This window comes from Halichoerus grypus, chromosome 7, assembly GCF_964656455.1.
Source record: "Halichoerus grypus chromosome 7, mHalGry1.hap1.1, whole genome shotgun sequence".
Classification (NCBI taxonomy): domain Eukaryota; kingdom Metazoa; phylum Chordata; class Mammalia; order Carnivora; family Phocidae; genus Halichoerus; species Halichoerus grypus.
In genome coordinates, this window is record NC_135718.1 from 81,341,022 (window position 1) to 81,351,850 (window position 10,829).

Genomic DNA, 10,829 nt, shown 5'->3' on the forward strand with positions numbered 1-10,829 from the left:
GGTATTCAACAAGTGAAATGTATAAATTGGCTTCACTCCTGCTGAACCTCTGTGAAATCTTTCGCAACTTAATACAGCGCTGACAAGATACCAGAGTTAAAGACTTGGCACTTCTACGTGCAATCATCCCCATGATTTGTTCCCGCCACTAGTGTATCCTGGTCTATAGCATTTTTCTTCTGAGTATCAGGTCACCGATAAACAGAAATTATGTGCTCACCCGGTTACTCGTAGGTGGAGTGAGCACTGAATGTCTGCACGGTGGGGTGAGGGTGCAGAATGAGAACGAATGACCCAATCTCACGCTTGCCCTTGGAGCATCTCCAACTGAGCATGTAGCAGGTGGGTTCTGCCCGTGGCCTTGGTTAGGAAACCAAATCACGGTATTGCATCTCTCAGAATAGAGCGTGTATAAAGGATAATATAAGCGTGCATGCTGAGAGCTGAAGATAAATCAGTTCTGTCCGGACCTCTTATGAAATATGGAAGATTCTCACTGATAATAATCAGAGAATATGGAAATATGAGTGCTAATTATATGAAGCTGATACACGTGGTAAGGTTTAAAGAAAAACGTGGGCTCTCTTAATGCTAGCATCAAAAAAGAGTTACCCTGTAGTTTGATTGTTTTTTTTGTTTTTTGTTTTTTTTTCTCATTAAACTTTTGTTTTAATGGGTCTCAAAATTCTGTGACAGATTTTTGGTCAAGTTGTTTCCATTAAAAAGTACTGATTTTAAAAACTAATAACTTAAAACTGCCACACACACACAAAAAAAACAAATGGTCCACAAAACATTCTCCTTTCCTTCTGAAGGTTTTACGATGCATTGTTATCGTTAACCAGTCTTTTACTATTAAACTTAAATGGCCAATTGACACAAACAGTTCTGAGACCATTCTTTCACCACTGATTAAGACTGGGGTGGCAGGTATTGGGGATAATATTCATTTAGCCTTCTGAGCTTTCTGGGCAGACTTGGTGACCTTGCCAGCTCCAACTGCTTTCTTGTCCATTGCTTTGATGACACCCACAGCAACCGTCTGTCTCATGTCACGAACAGCAAAACGGCCCAGAGGAGGATAGTCAGAGAAGCTCTCAACACACATAGGCTTGCCAGGAACCATATCAACAATGGCAGCATCACCAGATTTCAAGAACTTGGGATCATCTTCCAGCTTTTTTCCAGAACGACGATCTATCTTCTTCTTCAGCTCAGCAAACTTGCAAGCAATGTGAGCTGTGTGACAATCCAGCACAGGTGCATATCCAGCACTGATTTGGCCTGGATGGTTCAGGATAATCACCTGAGCTGTGAAGCCAGCTGCTTCCACTGGTGGGTCATTTTTGCTGTCACCAGCCACATTGCCATGACGAACATCTTTGGCAGATATGTTCTTCACATTGAAGCCCACATTGTCCCCAGGAAGAGCCTCACTCAAAGCTTCATGGTGCATTTCAACAGACTTTACTTCAGTTGTAACATTGACTGGAGCAAAGGTGACCACCATGCCAGGTTTAAGAACACCAGTCTCGACTCGGCCCACAGGGACAGTACCAATACCACCAATTTTGTAGACGTCCTGGAGAGGCAGACGCAAGGGCTTGTCAGTTGGACGAGTTGGTGGCAGAATGCAATCCAGAGCTTCAAACAGTCTGGTTCCACTGGCATTCCCATCTTTACGGATGACTTTCCATCCCTTGAACCAAGGCATGTTAGCACTTGGCTCCAGCATGTTGTCACCGTTCCAACCAGAAATTGGCACAAATGCTACTGTGTTGGGGTTATAGCCAATTTTCTTAATGTAGGTGCTGACTTCCTTAACGATTTCCTCGTATCTCTTCTGGCTGTAGGGTGGCTCAGTGGAATCCATCTTGTTAACACCATCAATTAGTTGTTTTACACCCAGGGTGTAAGCCAGAAGGGCATGCTCATGGGTCTGCCCATTCTTGGAGATACCGACTTCAAATTCACCGACACCAGCAGCAACAATCAGGACAGCACAGTCAGCCTGAGATGTGCCTGTAATCATGTTTTTGATAAAGTCTCTGTGTCCTGGGGCATCAATGATGGTCACATAATACTTGCTGGTCTCGAATTTCCACAAGGAGATATCAATGGTGATATCACGTTCACGTTCAGCTTTCAGTTTATCCAAGACCCAGGCATACTTGAAGGAGCCCTTTCCCATCTCAGCAGCCTCCTTCTCAAATTTTTCGATAGTTCTTTTGTCGATCCCACCACATTTGTAGATCAGATGACCAGTAGTGGTAGACTTGCCCGAATCTACGTGTCCAATGACGACGATGTTGATGTGAGTCTTTTCCTTTCCCATTTTGGTTTAGGTTGAGCGGTGGTTTTCATGACACCTGTGTTCTGGCGGCAAACCCGTTGCGAAAAAGTGTAGTTTGATTGTTTTAAGTACATGAACCATGGGTAACTTCTCTATATGAATGTTCAACCTCACGAATTAAATATATTCTGGGATAAGAGATTTGTATAACTCTTCAGTGCGTTTAATGAGCACACGAGCCCAGGGGACTTGAGATTAGCAACCACAAATGGAGAAATGTTAATGGAAACTTAAATGAACTGGCTTTTGCCAAGGGCAGAGCGTTTCTTACTGTTCGCATTTGGTTGCCTGCCTTTGCTGCATTAACACCCACCTCCTGCCATCCTTAGACCTTTGGTGCAAATGAGTCTCTGTTACAGGTTCCTTCTCCAGAAGACGGGAACGATCAGTGAGGATGGTGAGTAAATATTACTACTGGTATCTTGAAAATCACTACTGCAAGTAGGGAGACACTCTGTTTTCAAACCTTGGCACAAAGGCAATAGGACAGTTCTGCAAAGTAGGTCTCAAGTTCAACGATCACATGACCCACACAACCACGTAGGCATGTGGGTGTTCAGCTCCCCCGAAGGCAACCGAGTCCATTATTTATAGGGTGATAGTCATCGTTCTAGGCAATCTAAAATAATTTCATTCCAAATGAGTATCTTCTTTACCATCTCAGGCATCAATGTGGCTATTCATCAAATTGTACTAAAAATCCAGGTAAGTTTCTGTACTAGTCCATTCAAATTTATTTTCAAGATACATCTACTTCAGTGCATTTTAAAGGGGAAACTTGTTAATGCATTTGCTAGCATACTGGAATTATTTTTGGAACACTTAGGGCCCATTTTCTGTCCATTAATCTATTGGATTCCTGGGGCTGCTGTGACAAATTACACGAATGGTGGCTTAAAACAACAGAAATTTATTGTTTCAAAGTTTTTGAGAGCAGCAGTCTGAGATCGGTCTGTCAGCAGGACGGGTCCTTCTGGAGCTCTGAGAAGCATCTGCTTCATGCTTCCCTCCTAGCTGCTGGTGCTGCCTTGAACCTCTGTGCCCAAGCTCGTAGCCCTTAGAAGCCAGTCTGCCCACCACTTCGGGGCCTTCCTATTTCCTTTCTTCTGTCCATGTCTCTCCTTTTCCTATAAGGACACTGGTCGTTGGATTCAGGACCCAACTGATTAATCCAGGATGACCTCATCTTGAGATCCTTAACTTAATTAAACCCGCAGAGACTCTTTTTCCAAATAAGGTCACATTCACAGTGCTTGGGGTTAGGACTTGGATGTATTTTTTTTTTTTTTTTTTTGAGGGACAACATTAAATGCACTACAATTTGGAGTGTAATACCAATGTAACTGATACATGGGCTTTAGGTGATTACCTTTCAACATCCTTTTCAAAAACATTAGGGAAAAAAAACTTGTATTGAAGTTTAGGGGATGAAACATCATTTTCATCAATGCACTAGAACTACTTATGACTTTTACATTAGGATAAAAGCACTTCCGAGTCTCATCAAATTGGTTTAGACATGGTCTTCAAGAAAAGTGTGTTATGTTCCATTTTGCTTTCTTGTTTTGCACATGGGTGTCTTTAAATTTGCTAGTAGAGGGACGCCTGGGTGGCTCAGTCTGAAATGTCTGACTTCGGCTCAGGTCATGATCCCAGGGTCCTGGGATGGAGCCCCACATCTGGCTCCCTGCTTGGCAGGGAGTTTTCTTGTCCCTCTGCCCCTCCCCCGATTCATGCTTTCTCACTCACTCTCTTTCTCTCTCATAAATAAATAAATAAATCTTAAAAAAAAATAAAACCATTTGCTTCTATATTAAAATAAATCTAATTTAAAAAATAACTTGTTCAGATATTCATGCAGATATAAATGATGAAGTTTTATCATAGTTTAATTTTGATCCTGAGTAAAATAATAATAATGATAATAATATGAAGAGGCTATCATATCTTGTGTTCTTCAGATGGAAGGTTTTCTAGAAAACTCAAGTTAATGAAACTTATAGACCTTTAATTAAATGTTTACTCTCTTCTTTATCCAGTTTTATATTGTTTGATTGTTTACATTTGTCTTTAGGAGTTATTTATTTGTGGGGGCAGAGCAAGATGGCGGAAGAGTAGGAGACCTGGATTTCGTTTCCTCTCAGGAATTCAGCCGGATAGGGATCAAACCATTCTGAACACCTACAAACTCAACAGGAGATCGAAGAAAAGAATAGCAACAACTCTCTGAACAGAAAAGCGACCACTTTCTGGAAGGTAGGTCGTGCGGAGAAGTGAATCCGAGGCGGTATTCGGAAGGATAGACGGCAGGGGAGGGGTCTCCTTCAGCCACTTCTGGCAAGTGATAGAGCCACGGAGCACAAAATCGGAACTTTTAGAAGTCTGCTCCGCTGAGGGACGTCGCTCCAGTGGCTAAGCAGGGGGTGGAACCCTCACGGGAGGTGTGGTCTCAGGACCCTCGGGGTCACAGAAAGACCGGGGGTGCCTGAGTGTGGCAGAGCTCCCAGGTATCGGAGCAGGGAAGCCGGCGGCAGAGACGGAGCCGAGGCGCGGGCTCTCAGCTCGGGGTTGCCATAAACCGTGATCCGCGGCACAGTCGGGCCTCTGCTCCTCCAGCAGGGACCCAACAAGCTGCAGGTCTGGGGAGACTCACCTTCCTGCCCTGGGAGGAGCAGCGCGGGAGCGCACCACAGGGATCTGCGGGGTTTGAGAATCCACACGGGGTTGGGTGCCAGAGATAGAAACGCGCGGTCACAGTCCGGGTGAGCACGGAGTGTGGCTGGAGACCGGGGAGACGGGAGTGATTGACTGATTTTCTCTGGGGGTGCACTGAGGAGTGGGCCCCGAGTTCTTGGCTCCTCTGGGCTGGAGATTGGGAGGCTGCCATTTTCACTCTCGGCCTCCAAAGCTGTACGGAAAGCTTGCAGGGAACAAAAGCTCCTGAGAGCGAACTCGAGCAGATTACTTAGCCCGGACCTGGCAAGGGTGGGGCAATTCCGCCTCCGGCAAAGACATTTGGGAACCACGGCAACAGGCCCCTCCCCCAGAAGATCAGCGAGAACAGCCAGCCAAGACCAAGTTTACCCATCAATGAGAACGGCAGAACTCCAGCGCTACGGGAATACTGCACATAGAATGAGTGGCTTTTTCCACATGATTGTTTAGTCTTTCAAAGTTAATTTTTTTAACTGTTTTTTTTTTTAATTTTTCATTTTCCCTTTTTCAACCAACATCTTATCAATCCCTTTTTTAAAAAACATTTTTATTTTTCATTTTTAAAGTCATATTCTATCCCTTCATAATAGTTACCCTTATTTTTAGCATATATATATAAATTGTTCTCTCTTTAAAATTTTGAGATACAGTTTCTTCTAACAGATCAAAATATACCCTAAATCTCTAGTGTATGGCTTTGTTCTAGTCTCCTGCCTGATCATATTCTCTCCCTTTTTTTTGTTTTTTTTTTTAAATCTTCTTCTTTCTTTTTTCAAACAACTTCTTATCTTATCAATTCCATTTATAAACTCTTATAATTTTCATCTTTACAGTCATATTCCATCCTTTCATTGTATTAACCCTTATTTTTGTACATATATAAGGTTTTCTTTCTTTAAAATTTTGGAGGCACTTTCTTCTAACAGACCAAAATACACCCAAAATCTAGTGTGTGGCACTGATCTATGCACCAGCCTGATCATATTTGATCATATTCTGTTTTTTTTTTTTTTGTTTTCTGTTCTGTTTTTGTTTGTTTTTATCTTTTCCTTTTTCTTTTTTTTTCCTTTTCTTTTCTCTTTCTTTCCCTTTCTTTTCCCCCAGTTTCAGGTCTTTTCTGATTTGTTTAGAGTATATTTTCTGGGGACGTTTTTACCCTGTTAGCATTTTGTTCTCTCATTCATCTATTCTCCTCTGGACAAAATGACAAGACGGAAAAAAAAAAAAAAAAAACCCTCAACAAAAAGAACAAGAGGCAGTACTGACTGCCACGGACTTACTCAATACAGACATTAGTACGATGTCGGAACTAGAGTTCAAAATGATGATTTTAAAGATACTAGCTGGGCTTGAAAAAAGCATGGAAGTTATTAGAGAAAACCTTTCTGGAGAAATAAAAGAACTAAAATCTAACCAAGTCGAAATCAAAAAGGCTATTAATAGGTGCAATAAAAAATTAAATTAAATTAAAAAAATTCATGGAAACAAATGAAAATGAAAACACAACTGTTCAAAATCTTTGGGATACAGCAAAGGCAGTCCTAAGAGGAAAGTATATAGCAATACAAGCCTTTCTTAAGAAACAAGAAAGGTCTCAAGTACACGACCTAGCCCTACACCTAAAGGAGCTGGAGAAAGAACAGCAAATAAAGCCTAAACCCAGCAGGAGAAGAGAAATCATAAAGATCAGAGCAGAAATCAATGAAATAGAAACCAAAAGAACAGTAGAGCAGATCAACGAAACTAGGAGCTGGTTCTTTGAAAGAATTAACAAGATTGATAAACCCCTGGCCAGACTTATCAAAAAGAAAAGAGAAATGACCCAAATCAACAAAATCGTGAATGAAAGAGGAGTGATCACAACCAACACCAAAGAAATACAAACAATTATAAGAACATATTATGAGCAACTCTATGCCAGCAAATTAGATAACCTGGAAGAAATGGATGCATTCCTAGAGATGTATCAATTACCAAAACTGAACCAGGAAGAAATAGAAAACCTGAAGAGACCTATAACCACTAAGGAAATTGAAGCAGTCATCAAAAATCTCCCAAAAAACAAGAGCCCAGGGCCAGATGGCTTCCCAGGGGAATTCTACCAAACATTTCAAGAAGAATGAATACCTATTCTTCTGAAACTGTTCCAAAAAATAGAAATGGAAGGAAAACTTCCAAACTCATTTTATGAGGCCACCATTACCTTGATCCCAAAACAGACAAAGACCTCATCAAAAAGGAGAATTACAGACCAATATCCCTGATGAACATGGATGCAAAAATTCTCACCAAAATACTAGCCAATAGGATCCAACAGTACATTAAAAGGATTATTCACCATGACCAAGTGGGAATCATCCCTGGGCTGCAAGGTTGGTTCAACATGCGCAAATCAATCAATGTGATACAATACATTAACAAAAGAAAGAACAAGAATCATATGATCCTGTCAATAGATGCAGAAAAAGCATTTGACAAAGTAGAGCTTCCTTTCTTGATCACAACTCTTCAGAGTATAGAGATAGAGGGTACATACCTCAATATCATAAAAGCCATCTATGAAAACCCACAGCAAATATCATTCTCAATGGGGAAAAACTGAGAGCTTTCCCCCTAAGGTCAGGAATGTGGCAGGGATGTCCACTATCACCAGTGCTATTCAACACAGTATTAGAAGTCCTAGCCACAGCAATCAGACAACAAAAAGAAATAAAAGGCATCCAAATCAGCAAAGAAGAAGTCAAACTCTCACTCTTTGCAGATGATATGATACTTCGTGTGGAAAACCCAAAGACTCCACCCCAAAACTGCTAGAACTCCTACAGGAATTCAGTAAAGTGGAAGGATATAAAATCAGTGCACAGAAATCAGTGACATTCCTATACACCAACAACAAGACAGAAGAAAGAGAAATTAAGGAGTCGATCCCATTTACAATTGCACCCAAAACCATAAGATACCTAGGAATAAATCTAACCAAAGAGGCAAAGGATCTGTACTCAGAAAACTATAAAATACTCATGAAAGAAATTGAGGAAGACACAAAGAAATGGAAAAACGTTCCATGCTCATGGATTGGAAGAACAAATATTGTGAAGATGTCAATGCTACCTAGAGCAATCTACACATTCAATGCAATCCCCATCAAAATACCATCCACTTTTTTCAAACAAATGGAACAAATCATCCTAATATTTGTATGGAACCAGAAAAGACCTCGAATAGCCAGAGGGATGTTGAAAAAGAAAAGCAAAGCTGGCGGCATCACAATTCCGGACTTCCAGCTCTACTACAAAGCTGTCATCATCAAGACAGTATGGTACTGGCACAAAAACAGACACATAGATCAATGGAACAGAATAGAGAGCCCAGAAATGGACCCTCAACTCTATGGTTAACTAATCGACAAAGCAGGAAAGAATGTCCAATGGAAAAAAGACAGTGTCTTCAACAAATGGTTTTGGGAAAATTGGACAGCCACATGCAGAAGAATGAAACTGGACCATTTCCTTACACCACACACAAAAATAGACTCCAAATGGTTGAAAGACCTAAATGTGAGACAGGAGTCCATCAAAATCCTAAAGGAGAACACAGGCAACAACCTCTTCGACCTCAGCTGCAGCAACTTCTTCCTAGAAACATCACCAAAGGCAAGGGACGCAAGGGCAAAAATGAACTACTGGGACCTCATCAAGATAAAAAGCTTTTGCACAGCAAAAGAAACAGTCAACAAAACCAAAAGACAACCGACAGAATGGGAGAAGATATTTGCAAATGACATATCAGATAAAGGGCTAGTATCCAAAATGTATAAAGAACTTATCAAACTCAAACCCAAAGAACAAAGAATCCAATCAAGAAATGGGCAGAAGACATGAACAGACGTTTTTCCAAAGAAGACATCCAATTGGCCAACAGCCACATGAATAAGTGCTCAACATCATTCGGCATCAGGGAAATCCAAATCAAAACCTCAATGAGATATCACCTCACACCAGTCAGAATGGCTAAAATTAACAAGTCTGGAAATGACAGATGTCGGTGGGGATGCAGAGGAAGGGCAACCCTCCTACACTGTTGGTGGGAATGCAAGCTGGTGCAGCCATTCTGGAAAACAGTATGGAGGTTCTTCAAAAAGTTGAAAATAGAGCTACCATATGATCCAGCAATTGCACTACTGGGTATTTACCCCAAAGATAAAAATGTAAGGATCCGAAAGGGTACGTGCACCCTGATGTTTATAGCAGCAATGTCCACAATAGCCAAACTGTGGAAAGAGCCAAGATGTCCATCAACAGATGAATGGATAAAGAAGAGTGGTATATATATATATATATATATATATATATATATATATATATACACACACACACACACACACACACACACACACACAATGGAATATTATGCAGCCATGAAAAGGAATGAGATCTTGCCATTTACAATGACGTGGATGGAACTGTAGGGTATTATGCTGAGCGAAATAAGTCAATCAGAGAAAGACATGTATCATATGACCTCACTGATATGAGGAATTCTTTTTTTTTTTTTTTTAAAGATTTTATCTATTTATTTGACAGAGAGAGATACAGTGAGAGAGGGAACACAAGCAGGGGGAGAGGGAGAGGGAGAAGCAGGCTTCCTGCCTGCAGGGAGCCCGATGTGGGGCTCGATCCCAGGACCCTGGGACCACGACCTGAGCCGAAGGCATATGCTTAACGACTGAGCCACCTGGGTGCCCCTGATATGAGGAATTCTTAATCTCAGGAAACAAACTGAGGGTTGCTGGAGTGTTGGGGGCTGAGAGGGATGGGGTGGCTGGGTGATAGACTTTGGGGAGGGTATGTGCTATGGTGAGCGCTGTGAATTGTGCAAGACTGTTGAATCACAGATCTGTACCTCTGAAGTAAATAATACATTATATGTTAAAAAAAAAAAAAAGAAGAAGAAGATAGCAGGAAGGGAGGAATGAAGGGGGGTAAATCGGACAGGGTGATGAACCATGAGAGACTATGGACTCTGAAAAACAAACTGAGGGTTGTAGAGGGGAGGGGGTGGGAGGATGGGTTAGCCTGGTGATAGGTATTAAAGAAGGCACGTTCTGCATGGAGCACTGGGTGTTATACGCAAACAATGAATCATGGAACACTACATCAAAAACTAATGATGTAATGTATGGTGATTAACATAACATTAAAAAAAAAGATTTATTTGCTCTTAGTGACAGGAAAAAGAAACCCAATATGTAGCCCGACAAGAACTATTATCCTTGAAATCATGAGACAGTCTGTTTATATCACAGTGATTCAGAAGTATTTTGTAGCCGTTATTGTGATTGAGATTGAGAATTCAGTGGTGAATCTGGCACTAAAGAGTTTCCTCAAGAAACTCAGTACCGTGAAGTCGCAATCAGGCAAGTAAATAAGACTCCAGGAGGATGGGAAGAGAAACTAAGCAGGATTGGGTGGTCCAAGGATTATTTCAGGGGAGTCTTTGTCTCTAGACCGAGAGGTAAAAGTTCTGATGCGATTATTATTTCTTAAAAATCACTGACATGATAACCTAAGCAAATGTCTTTTTAACCTTTAATATACTCACAGATAAGGCAATTAGCTTGGGCACTTAATTGTACAAAATTCTCAGGGGTCTAAGAACAGAAATGTCAGATTTCACATGTAAATCAGAGCCCAGTAGGAGAGTTAAGATTTGGCATACTGAATTCTTGGTGAGTTGATGTTTCTCTAATCCTTGATTTCTT

The 10,829-nt window shown here is 41.2% G+C and overlaps 1 pseudogene; it reads right to left on the reverse strand.

The window, feature by feature from the left end:
• Nucleotides 1-656: 656 nt before the first annotated feature.
• Nucleotides 657-2,390, reverse strand: LOC118550289 (elongation factor 1-alpha 1 pseudogene; annotated as a pseudogene).
• Between the last annotated feature and the right edge of the window lie 8,439 nt (nucleotides 2,391-10,829).